The sequence below is a fragment of the Trachypithecus francoisi genome, unplaced genomic scaffold (genome assembly GCF_009764315.1).
Source record: "Trachypithecus francoisi isolate TF-2019V2 unplaced genomic scaffold, Tfra_2.0 Lachesis_group16, whole genome shotgun sequence".
In the NCBI taxonomy this organism is placed as follows: domain Eukaryota; kingdom Metazoa; phylum Chordata; class Mammalia; order Primates; family Cercopithecidae; genus Trachypithecus; species Trachypithecus francoisi.
In genome coordinates this window covers 59,830,799-59,844,941 of record NW_022681461.1, presented here as the reverse complement: position 1 = coordinate 59,844,941, position 14,143 = coordinate 59,830,799, and positions in this window count along the sequence as shown.

The window sequence follows — 14,143 nt, the reverse complement described above, 5'->3', positions numbered from 1 at the left end:
ATCTATGCACCCAATACAGGAGCACCGAGATTCATAAAGCAAGTCCTTAGAGACATACAAAGAGACTTAGACTCCCATACAATAATAATGGGAGACTTCAACACTCCACTGTCAACATTAGACAGATCAACAAGACAGAAAAAGTTAACAAGGATATCCAGGAATTGAACTCATCTCTGCACCAAGCGGACCTAATAGACATCTATAGAACTCTCCACCCCAAATCAACAGAATATACATTCTTCTCAGCACCACATCACACTTATTCCAAAATTGACCACATAATTGGAAGTAAAGCACTCCTCAGCAAATGTACAAGAACAGAAATTATAACAAACTGTCTCTCAGACCACAGTGCAATCAAACTAGAACTCAGGACTAAGAAACTCAATCAAAACCGCTCAACTACATGGAAACTGAACAACCTGCTCCTGAATGACTACTGGGTACATAACGAAATGAAAGCAGAAATAAAGATGTTCTTTGAAACCAATGAGAACAAAGATACAACATACCAGAATCTCTGGCACACATTTAAAGCAGTGTGTAGAGGGAAATTTATAGCACTAAATGCCCACAAGAGAAAGCAGGAGAGATCTAAAATTGACACTCTAACATCACAATTAAAAGAACTAGAGAGGCAAGAGCAAACACATTCAAAAGCTAGCAGAAGGCAAGAAATAACTAAGATCAGAGCAGAACTGAAGGAGATAGAGACACAAAAAACCCTCCAAAAAATCAATGAATCCAGGAGTTGGTTTTTTGAAAAGATCAACAAAATTGACAGACCGCTAGCAAGACTAATAAAGAAGAAAAGAGAGAGGAATCAAATAGTCGCAATAAAAAATGATAAGGGGATATCACCACCGACCCCACAGAAATACAAACAACCATCAGAGAATACTATAAATGCCTCTACGCAAATCAACTAGAAAATCTAGAAGAAATGGATAATTTCCTGGACACTTACACTCTCCCAAGACTAAACCAGGAAGAAGTTGAATCCCTGAATAGACCAATAGCAGGCTCTGAAATTGAGGCAACAATTAATAGCCTACCCACCAAAAAAAGTCCAGGACCAGATGGATTCACAGCTGAATTCTACCAGAGGTACAAGGAGGAGCTGGTACCATTCCTTCTGAAACTATTTCAATCAATAGAAAAAGAGGGAATCCTCCCTAACTCTTTTTATGAGGCCAACATCATTCTGATACCAAAGCCTGGCAGAGACACAACAAAAAAGAGAATTTTAGACCAATATCCCTGATGAACATCGATGCAAAAATCCTCAATAAAATACTGGCAAACCAGATTCAGCAGCACATCAAAAAGCTTATCCACCATGATCAAGTGGGCTTCATCCCTGGGATGCAAGGCTGGTTCAACATTCGTAAATCAATAAACGTAATCCAGCATATAAACAGAACCAAAGACAAGAACCACATGATTATCTCAATAGATGCAGAAAAGGCTTTTGACAAAATTCAACAGCCCTTTATGCTAAAAACGCTCAATAAATTCGGTATTGATGGAACGTACCTCAAAATAATAAGAGCTATTTATGACAAACCCACAGCTAATATCATACTGAATGGACAAAAACTGGAAAAATTCCCTTTGAAAACTGGCACAAGACAGGGATGCCCTCTCTCACCACTCCTATTCAACATAGTGTTGGAAGTTCTGGCTAGGGCAATCAGGCAAGAGAAAGAAATCAAGGGTATCCAGTTAGGAAAAGAAGAAGTCAAATTGTCCCTGTTTGCAGATGACATGATTGTATATTTAGAAAACCCCATTGTCTCAGCCCAAAATCTCCTTAAGCTGATAAGCAACTTCAGCAAAGTCTCAGGATACAAAATTAATGTGCAAAAATCACAAGCATTCTTATACACCAGTAACAGACAAGCAGAGAGCCAAATCAGGAATGAACTTCCATTCACAATTGCTTCAAAGAGAAGAAAATACCTAGGAATCCAGCTTACAAGGGATGTAAAGGACCTCTTCAAGGAGAACTACAAACCACTGCTCAGTGAAATAAAAGAGGACACAAACAAATGGAAGAACATACCATGCTCATGGATAGGAAGAATCAATATCGTGAAAATGGCCATACTGCCCAAGGTTATTTATAGATTCAATGCCATCCCCATCAAGCTACCAATGACTTTCTTCACAGAATTGGAAAAAACGGCTTTAAAGTTCATATGGAACCAAAAAAGAGCCCGCATTGCCAAGACAATCCTAAGTCAAAAGGACAAAGCTGGAGGCGTCACGCTACCTGACTTCAAACTATACTACAAGGCTACAGTAACCAAAACAGCATGGTACTGGTACCACAACAGAGATATAGACCAATGGAACAGAACAGAGTCCTCAGAAATAATACCACACATCTACAGCCATCTGATCTTTGACAAACCTGAGAAAAACAAGAAATGGGGAAAGGATTCCCTATTTAGAAATGGTGCTGGGAAAATTGGCTAGCCATAAGTAGAAAGCTGAAACTGGATCCTTTCCTTACCCCTTATACGAAAATTAATTCAAGATGGATCAGAGACTTAAATGTTAGACCTAATACCATAAAAACCCTAGAAGAAAATCTAGGTAGTACCATTCAGGACATAGGCATGGGCAAAGACTTCATGTCTAAAACACCAAAAGCAATGGCAGCAAAAGCAAAAATTGACACATGGGATCTAATTAAACTAAAGAGCTTTTGCACAGCAAAAGAAACTACCATCAGAGTGAACAGGCAACCTACAGAATGGGAGAAAATTTTTGCAACCTACTCATCTGACAAAGGGCTAATATCCAGAATCTACAAAGAACTCAAACAAATATACAAGAAAAAAACAAACAACCCCATCAAAAAGTGGGGAAAGGATATGAACAGACATTTCTCAAAAGAAGACATCCATACAGCCAACAGACACATGAAAAAATGCTCATCATCACTCGCCATCAGAGAAATGCAAATCAAAACCACCATGAGATACCATCTCACACCAGTTAGAATGGCAATCATTAAGAAGTCAGGAAACAACAGGTGTTGGAGAGGATGTGGAGAAATAGGAACACTTTTACACTGTTGGTGGGATTGTAAACTAGTTCAACCATTATGGAAAACAGTATGGCGATTCCTCAATGATCTAGAACTAGATGTACCATATGACCCAGCCATCCCACTACTGGGTATATACCCAAAGGATTATAAATTACTCTACTACAAAGACACATGCACACGTATGTTTATTGCGGCACTATTCACAATAGCAAAGACTTGGAATCAACCCAAATGTCCATCTGTGACAGACTGGATTAAGAAAATGTGGCACATATACACCATGGAATACTATGCAGCCATCAAAAAGGATGAGTTTGCGTCCTTTGTAGGGACATGGATGCAGCTGGAAACCATCATTCTTAGCAAACTATCACAAGAAGAGAAACCAAACACCGCATGTTCTCACTCATAGGTGGGAACTGAACAATGAGATCACTTGGACTCGAGAAGGGGAACATCACACACTGGGGCCTATCATGGGGAGGGGGGAGGAGGGAGGGATTGCACTGGGGAGTTATACATGATATAAACGTCATGCACATGTACCCTAGAACTTAAAGTATAATAAATAAATAAATAAATAAATAAATAAAGAACAATGATATTCTTTGGAATTCAAAGATTGTAAAAGATAGCTTTTGTATAGTCTCATAATCCTGTTGTTGCCAGAGAAGACATCTCATCAGAATTTGGTACCTAAAAATGTATTGAGGCTTATTGCGTGCTTCCAAATGTGGTTCATCTTTGTAAACTTTGTGCAGTTTAAAAGATGTTTTTTCTTCCATTGGGGATTGTAGTATTTTATAACATGTCTAATAGATCAAATTGGTTGGAAACATTGTTTAGATCTTCTATATCCCTAGTGATTATTTTGTCTATTTGTTCTATCAAATACTGAAAATGGGATGTTAACATCTTCCACAACCATTGTGGATGTTTCTGTTTTGTTTTTATTTATTTTAATTTTTTCATGATTTGTAAACCACCAAACTACTCTTCATTATATACACCCAAATTTGAAAGCAGATAGTCATACAGGCACTTCTACACCAATGTTTGTGGCAGCACTATTCACAGGATTCGAAAGGTGGAAAATACTCAAGTGTTTATCACCAGAAGAATGGATAAACAAAATGTGGTATATACATATAATGGAATGTTATTCAGCCATAAAAAGGAATTAAGTTCAGGCTGCAACATGGATGAACCTTGAAAACATTATGCTAAATGAAATAAACCAGACACAAAAAGACAAATGGGTACAATTCCACTTACGAAATACCTAGAATAGGCAAATTCATAGAGACAGAAAATAAATATTACCAGGGGCTGTGGTAAGGGGGTAAGAAGGAGTTATTGTTTAACAGTCACAGAGTTTTGTTGGGGTGATGAAAAAAATTGTGAATATGGATAGTGATGATGGTTTATAACATTGTAGATATAAAACAAAAAAAGAAACCTATATGTTATAATTATAATTTTCTTTCAGGAAATTATAAAATGAACACATAGATCTTTTATGCAAATATGTATCCTTTCTGTGTATTTTTATGCTTTCTCATACATCTGAGTTTCAATCTGGCATCATTACTTTTTAACCCAAAGAATATCCTTTACCATTGCTTGTACTGCAGATCAACTAAGAATTTGTTTTCTCAACTTTAGTTTATCAAAATGTATATTTATATAACTCTCATTTTGGAAGTATTTTTGTTCATTCTGAAATTTCAGGTAGATAGATTTGGGATTTTTTTGGTTTATTTATTTCATTACTTCAAAATGTTTCTCATTGTTTTTTGGTCTCCTTCGTTTCCTATGAGAAATCAGAAACTTACCTTTTGTTTCTCTCCATGTTATACATATATTTCTGGTGGCTTCTGTAAAAATCTACTTATCTTTAGTTCTCAACAATACTATGATTGGCTAAGTGTGAACACTTTTGTATTTATTCTGTGCCTCCATTAAGCTTATTGAATATACATATCTAAAGTTTTTATTAAATTTGGAACAATTATAGGCCAGTTTTTTCCAAGTATGCCAGAATGTAATTCTTATTCCTAAAATTGTCATCTTTCCGTGATTAGATTTCAAATAAATTTTCTGTAGTATGAATGAGGATTGTCCAATCTGATGGATCAGTACTTCAAATGTCTCAGCACTGCTCGACTTCTCATATCTGTTTAACCCTCAGACCAAATATAGTTATTCCTGTAAACTCTTGCATATTGACGCACCATTTCCAAAATAGTTTCCCGGCATATTTATATGACAAATATATTATTAAATTCAGATTATTCAGCTTTCAGAGCCACCGTTGCCTTACTCGCCCATGTCACACAAAGACAAATAGAACAATGACTTGTAGTGATCCCATTCAAATATGACAACCTGTTTGAAAAATTAAAGTCAGAGTATCAACTCAGTTATTATTTTCTTACTCTCCAAGAATTTAGGCAGCTAAATATTTGCATGCTAAATCTGTCAGTAGCTATTAAGCCCTTACTCTAATCCTCTTTTTGTATTGTATTAAGCAGAGAATTTAAGATTATTCTAGCCCCCCATTAGTATGAAAATAAACTTGATTTTCTAAGCTTACTATCACCAGAGCAATAGGATAAATCTATTCAAGAATAACTTGAATATAATTTCTTTAGAGTTCTTTGGAATTTTTTTGGCTTACATTATTCATAGAGATACAATAATGAATATATTATTTCTATGCATGTGCTTATATTTCAAAATTTTCTATTACAAATGGTATTTAGATAAAAAATATTTATACATAGAAACTAAAACTGAAGATGTAGCAACAGGTAGTGAGACAGAAACTATTCTTTATTTCTACTTAAGTTTTCAAGGCCAGAAACCTTATTTTTTGAGAGAACTAACCTTTCTGGAACACTGTAAGTCAAAAGAGGTTCCAATAGGTGAGAGGGAAATGAAAAGGAGAAAAGGGCATTTCATGTAGATAGTTAAATAACTGGTAGAATGCATTAACTAAGAATAGAAAATGGCATATGGTATATTGTAGCTGCTTTTCACGAACTAATATTTTAACTTATTTTTAATAAAGGATGATTAAATATCAGGGCCATATAATTAAATGTTGCATATACTCTGCTTACCATGAAAAATGTCTTGTTAATTCTGGACATGTTGAAGATAAGAGCAATGTAGTAGAATGAGAGTCAGTGGAAACTCTCTTCTTTATCTCCTGTATTCCGCCTGTCCCAAGTTCTTTAATTTGTCCAGTAAAATCTTTCTAATATCTGCATCTCCTTTTTATTATTCCTTCTCTCAAGTAGAGTTATATACCTTTTTACTTGAGGTATAATATACACAAAGTAAAATGCACATCTTTAATTCTTTCAGTGGGCTTTCACAAGGTATATGAACATCTAGTTAAAACAGAAAAAAAAAATGTGGAGGATTTGTGTTGTTACAGAAAGTTATTTGCATTTCCTCAGGAATTCCACACCCTCATTAACAGTAACTACTGATCGTATTTCACTATAGCATAGTTTTCATGTTTAGAACTTCTTAACACAGTAATAACATTTTTTGTGTGTGTGTTAGGATTAGTTTACTAAAAATACCGTTTTGTGTATCAGTAGTTAATTTCTTTTCATAGCTCAGCAGCATTTCATTGCAATAATAAATCAATTTGTTTAATAATTATTCAGTGACGTGCATCTGGCTGGGTTCTTCCTTTAGTCTCTTAGGAGGGAAGCTGCCACGGTATAAACATTGTTATATAAGGTTTGTGTTTTTTTGTAAGCATATATTTGCTTTTCTCTTAGGTAAATATCTAAGAGGGAAATTGCTGTATCTTAGTGTAAGTTTGTGTTTAATTTCATAAGAATTGTCAAATTGTTTCTCAAAGTGGTTTTACCATTTTTCTTCCTCACCAGCAATCACACCATCACAATCACTGTGTTGTTAGTCTTTTAAAAGATATTCTCCTGATATAAGGTGACATCTAGTTGTGATTTAATTTGCATTTCAGTGATGGCTAAATACATTAAGCATCATCTTGTATGCTTATTGGCCATTTGTATAACATCTTTTTGTGAAGTTTCTGTTCAAGTTATTTGCTTAGTTTAAACTCTCCTGAAAAATGTTTTATTTATTGAATTGCAGAAGTTCTTTATATATTTTGGATAAAAATCCTGCCATATGTGTGTGTGTGTGTGTGTGTGTGTGTGTGTGTGTGTGTATATCAGTTTCTCTCAGTTTGGCTTTTCATTGACTTAATGATATATTTCAAATAGTAAAATTTTTAATTTTGATGAATTTAAATTTTCCAATTTCTTGCTAGTACTTTATGTGTTCTTCAAAAGCTCCTGACTACACCAAGATTATACAGATATTTTCCAATATTTCCTTCTAAAGTTTTTATTACTTTAGCTTTCACATTTAGGCTCATGATTCATCTAAACAAATGCTTTTGTGTAGTGTAAGATAGAGGCTGGGTTTCATTCTTTTTCATTCAAAGATCTAGATGTTCTTCACTCTTTCTTTTTTCACTCACTGTAGCCTCGACCTCCTGGGCTCAGGTGATCCTGAGCCATGTTGCCCAGGTTATTCTCCAACTCCTGGGGTCAAGCTATTCACTGGCCTTGGCCTTCCAAAGCCCTTATACTTTCTTATGTTGCCTTATACTGGTTGGGTGTGAAAATACAATGCCAAACGAAAGTAGTGAAAGCAAATACTTTCTTGTGCCTGTATGTCTTCGTTAAGCCATTCCTTCAGACTCTTGTTTTTTATGTGAATTAAAGGAAGAATGCTTCCTTATCCATTCCACTTCATCTTTACCTTTATACGTTATTTCACCAAATATACACTGATAGCCTATTATGCCTGAGTATCTTCATTGTGAAGAATGCTGCTAATACAACAGTGAAATAATGGTCACTGTAGAATTATGTATATGTCTAGATTTTATCATGATGCACATTATTTCTTGCATGCCTTTATGCTTCATCCCAAAAGAATGTGAAATATTGGAGAAGATATTTCATATCTCATGACTACAATCCATGCTTTCACATGAAAGCTTTTTCAAAACAATGACTGATAAAGATGGATTCTAAAATGTAAATAACAAAATAAATAAAACTCATATATTACGGCATAAAGAAATATTATTTGATCTCATTGGAATTTTAAATAATGGATTATTATTACTTGCTTGGTCATTCTTAAAGGTGATATGATATAAAGATATGCAACTGACATTTAAATGAAAATACTAGAGACTCTGCTTTCCTTCTCCCTATTTCAATTACTTTCAGTAAAGTTAAACTTACTTGTTTTCTACCAAAACACTGAATAGAACCTTCCCTTTTCCTATTCTTCTCGATTCCTTGACAGCGATTGTTTATTTCCTGCCATTTATACCCCTCTTCTGTCATAGTTAATTTTAAAACCACTTCATTTAATCTGTAAAAACTGAAATTCTCACCAGTGGTTTGTAACATCAGAGGGCCTTTTTTTTATTCTTCTAATAATTAACATGTGCTAATCTCCAAATTAATTTTTCACAGTTAATTGTGTCTTAGCAATTTTCAAGAGCTGGACCATATTGAATTATCATATTATTACATGGTATAATCAATTGTTATAGAGTGCTATTAATTATTAAAAATAATTACCGTATATCATCTGTGCTCATGCCTCAACCTGAATCTACCTGCAGGGTGCCACTCTTTAAAAAAAATAAGTTGAGTCAATAATAAAATGCATTATTCATGGTTTGACACTAGCGTGTATGGCAAGAAATAGACCACTTTCACTCAGCATAGAGATCAATTTGATAACTCACAAGTAATCTAATGACTCTATACAGGAGTTGATGCTCATCTTTGTTTCTCAAAGAACATATATCCAAAGAAAATTTTAGCCAAGTGGCAATATTATAATTGATATTTTGCCTCTGATTATTATTTTTTGAACAGTAAGATAATTTAGGGTAATAGGGTTTAAACTATTGCTATGAATTAGAATCTTCTTGGGCTTCCTTATGCTCCTAACTTCATAAAATGTCAGTCTCTGCATAATAGAATCAATTATTGAAAAACTTTTCGGTATTCTTAAGGATTATTTACCTCATTTTTGATTAAAGAATATTGATAAGATAAAAAGTAATTTTACAATATTGGTTTACATCTTCTTTCAAATTCTAGCAGTTTTAATTTTGTTTTTAGGGGCCTATCAATTTCTTAGTATTCTGGACTCAGAAAACTTGGCTATGATTATTATCTACCCCTTTGTATCTTTTTAGTTCAAAAGATCCACTGACTTCTGTCAATTATTTTGTCAAATATCTTTTAAGTATTTCTCTGTACTGTATTACATATATTCATGATACTTCAGGCTCTCATAATCACATATGTAGATTATCTCCTAACTCTTCATCTCTAATTTCTCTCCATGATAATTTTCACTATACTTCCAGAGAAGGCAAATCCTTTAAAACGTTGTTTTCATGATATTATTCACTCTCTCTATATAAAAGGTTTAATCCCCTCTGCCTGCACTGCTCACTCAAGGTAGATTACATTCCTCATTTGCCACAATCTGGACTGAATCAATGTTCTTTTTTCCTTTTTTTTTTTTTATGTATGTGAGTACATAGTATATATATATATATAATGAATACATGAGATATTTTCATACAGGCCTACAATGCACATCATAGAGAATGAGGTGTCCATCCCCTCAAGCATTTATCATTTGAGTTACAATCCACTTACATTCTTTATTTTAAAATGTATGATCAAGTTATTATTGACTACAGTCACCCTTTTGTGCTATAAAACAGTAGGTCTTATTCATTCTTTTTTTTTTTGTACCCATTAACCATCCCCACCTTCCTGCCAACACCCACTACCCTTCCCAGCCTCTGGTAACCATCCTTTTACTCTCTATGTCCATGAGTTCAATTGTTTTGATTTTTGGATCCCACAAATAAGTGAGAATATGCTTTTCTTTCTGTGCCTGGCTTATTTCCCTAACATAGTGATCTTCCGTTTCATCCATGTTGTTGACAATGACTGGATCTCCTTCCTTTTTATGGTTGAATAGTACTCCACTGTGTTTATGTACCACGTTTTCTTTATCCATTCATCTTTTTATGGACACTTAGGCTGCTTCCAAATCTTAGCTATTGTAAACAGTGCTGGAAAAAGAAAAAAACATGTGAGTGTAGATACCTTTTCAAGATACTGATGTCCTTTCTTGTGGGTATATATCCAGCAGTAGGCTTGCTGGATCATATGGTAGCTCAATGTTTACTTTTTTGAGAACTCTCCAAACTCTTCTCCATGGTGATTGCACTAATTTACATTTCTATCAACAGTATATGAGGGTTCCCTTTTCTCCATATTCTTGCCAGCATTTGTTATTCGCTGTCTTTTGGATATAAACCATTTTAACTGGGGTGAGATGCTATTTCATTGTAGTTTTGATTTGCATTTCTCTGATTATCAGTGGTATAGAGTCCCTTTTCATATGTCTGTCTGCCATTTTTATGACTTCTTTTGAGAAATGTCTATTCACATATTTTGCTCATTTATTGATAGGATTATTAGATTTTTTTCTCCTAAAGAGTTGTTTGAGCTCCTTATACATTCTGGTTATTAATCCCTTGTCAGGTGGGTAGCTTGCAAATATTTTCTTCTGTCCTTTGTGGTCTAGAAGCTTTTAAAATTTATGTGATCCCATTCGTCCATTTTTCCTTTGCTTGCCTGTGCTTGTGGGGTATTGCTCAGGAAATATTTGCTCAGACAAATGTCCTGAAGATTTTCCCCAAGGTTATCTTGTAGTAGTTTCATAATTTGTGGTCTTAGATTTAGGACTTTTAGGTCTTTAATTCATTTTGGTTTGAGTTTTGTATATGATGGAAGACAAGGGTCTAGTTTCATTCTTTTGCATATCCAGTTTTCCAGCATCATTTACTAAAGAGTATGTCTTCTCCCTAGTGTATGTTCTTGGAAACTTTATCAAAAATCAGCTCACTAGAGGTGTGTGTATTTGTTTCTGTGTTCTCTATTTTGTTCCATTGGTCAATATGTCTGTTTTATGCCAGTATTATGCTATTTTGGTTACTATCACTCTGTAGAGTAATTTGAAGTCAGGTAATGTGATTCCTCCAGTTTTGTTATTTTTGCTTAGGACAGCTTTGGCTATTCTTGTTGTTTTGTGGTTCCATATACATTTTAGGATTTTTTTCTATTTCTGTGAAGAATGGCATTGGTATTTTGATAAAGATTACATTGACTCTGTAGATTACTTTGGGTAATATGAACATTTTAACAATAATGATTCTTCCATTCCATGAACATGAAATACTTTTCCATTTTATGGTGCCCTCTTTAATTTCTTTAATCAATGCTTCATAGTTTTTATTATCGAGTCCTTTTACTCCTTTGGTTAATTCCTAGGTAGTTAATTTTATGTGTGGCTATTGTAAATGGGATTACTTTTTATTCATTTTTCAGATGATTTACTTTTGGCATATAGAAATGCGATTAAATTTTTTAATGTTGATTTTGTATCCTGCCACTTTACTGAATTTGTTTATCAGTTCTAATAGTTTTTTGGTGGAGTCTTTAGAGTTTTCCAAACATAAGGTCATATCATCTGAACACAAGGATAATTTAACTTCTTGATTTTCTTTTTTTTTATTTTTTTATTTTTATTTTATTTTTTATTTATTTATTTTTATTATACTTTAAGTTCTAGGGTACATGTGCATGACGTTTATATCATGTATTGATTTTCAATTTGAATGCCGTTTATATCATTCTCTTGTCTGATTGCTCTAGTTAGGACTTCCAGTACTAGGTTGAGTAACAGTAGTGACAGTGGGCATCTTTGTCACGTTCCAGATCTTAGAGGAAAGTCTTCCAGTTTTTCCCCATTCTTTATTATACTAGCTGTGGGTCTGTCATATATGGCTTTAATTATGTTGAGGTATGCTCTTTCTATCCCCATTTTTCTTGAGAATTTATATCATGATGGATTGTTGAATTTTATCAAATACATTTTCAGCATCAGTTGAAATGATTATAAGGTTTTTATCTTTCATTATCTTCATACAATGAATTACGTTGATTGATTTACATATGTTGAAGCATACTTGCATCCCAGGGATAAATCCCACTTGGTTATGATGATCTTTCTTATCAAATGTTGAATTTGCTTTGCTAGTATTTTGCATCAATATTCATCAGAGATATTGGCCTGTAGTTTTTGTTTGCTTTTTTGATATGTCTTTGTCTGGTTTAGGTATTAGGGTAATACTGGCCTCACAGAATGTTTGGAAGTATTCCCTCCTCCTCTATATTTTGGAAAAGTTTGAATAAAATTTGTATTAATTATTTTTTAAATGTTTGGTAGAATTCAGCAGTGAAGTAATCAGGCCCCAGGCTTTTTTTTTTTTTTTTTTTTTTTAAGAGTTTTTATTATGGCTTCAATCTCATTACTTGTCATTGGTCTGTTCGTGGTATGGATTTCTTCCTCGTTCAGTCTTAGTAGGTTGCCTGTATCTAGGAATTTGTTCATTTCTTCTAGATTTTTCCAATCTATTGGCATATAATAGCTACTCATAGCAACCACCAATGATTCTTTAAATTTCTGCCATATCAGTTATAATGTCTCCTTTTTCATTTCTGATATTTCTTATTTGGATCTTCTCTCACTTTCTAATTCTGACTAAAGACGTATATCATTGTATTTAACTTTTACAAAAACCCAACATTTTGTTTCACTGATTTTTTTTCCATTTCAGTTTCATTTATTGCTGTTCTGATTTGTGTAAACTACTTTTATTCTAAGTAGAAAGACTAAACAATAATCAATAAAAAATATAACTACAATAACTTTTCAAGACTTGTCAGTACAATAAGATATAAATAGAAACAACAAAATTTAAAAAGTAGGGGACAGAGTTAGGACATAAAGTTACTAGTAATTTTTTTTGCTTATTTGTTTATTTATGCAAATAGGGTTAAGTTGTTATCAGGTTAAAATAATTAGTTATAAGATAGTATTTGCAAGCTTCATGGTAATCTTCAAACCAAAAAAATAGAGTAAAATACAATAAATATGCGGGTTTTTGCTAAGAAAAAAAATTTTTAATGCCAGCAATATGCTTAACTATTAAACTATAAAGTCCAGAATTCTTATTCAAAGACTAATTATGTGAGAGTAAGAATTTTTTAAAGAATTTAACAGTATCTCTTCTTTTACATATTAAAATATCTATTTTCCAATAAATAAATAAATAAGAGTTAGTCATATCTTTGTTTGAAAATGCAATCCTACAATTCTTGTCAAACCCAATAGGATAAAGCGGATTGGAGTATAAAATGAAAATATATATTATTAGTTACTATATATACCATATAAAAGATAATGGAATTTTCTTTGACCTCTGGGCTAGTATAATACTTCTAGCTTCTTGACAAATGTACTAGAAAAATCTGTGTCATTATTTAAGACCTGTCATTATTTGTGTCTTTTATGTAGTCAATTTAGATACAATTATTCACAAAAACTAGCTTTCATACAACAAAAATGAATGGCTATGTTTGGTTCTCTTCCAGTTTTCAACATCTCTTTGACTTACAAATATTTAAGAAATAAAATTGTTACTGCAACAGTGCTCATGGGTTCACAACTATAAGTTAATGTACATACAAATTCTTGGAAAACTGTAGGAACAAAAATATATTAGGAAAAGAATGTGCTTACTACAAGCAAACAAACCATGGCTCTCTCCTATTTGATTTTAATCCAAATATATTTAAAATATACAGAAAGATGAACTACATGCAACATATTTTCTGTAAATTTAACAAAGAAATATATATTTGTTAATATGAATGGCCATTTTTGCATTGCTATAAAAAAATCCCTCAGACTAAGTAATTTATAAAGAAAAGTGGCTTTCTTGGCTCATGGTTCTTTTTTTTTTTAATTGTATGCATTTATTGTGTTCAACACAATGTTTTGACGTATGTACACATTGTGGAATGGCTAAGTTAAGCTGTTTAACATATTTGGCTCATGGTT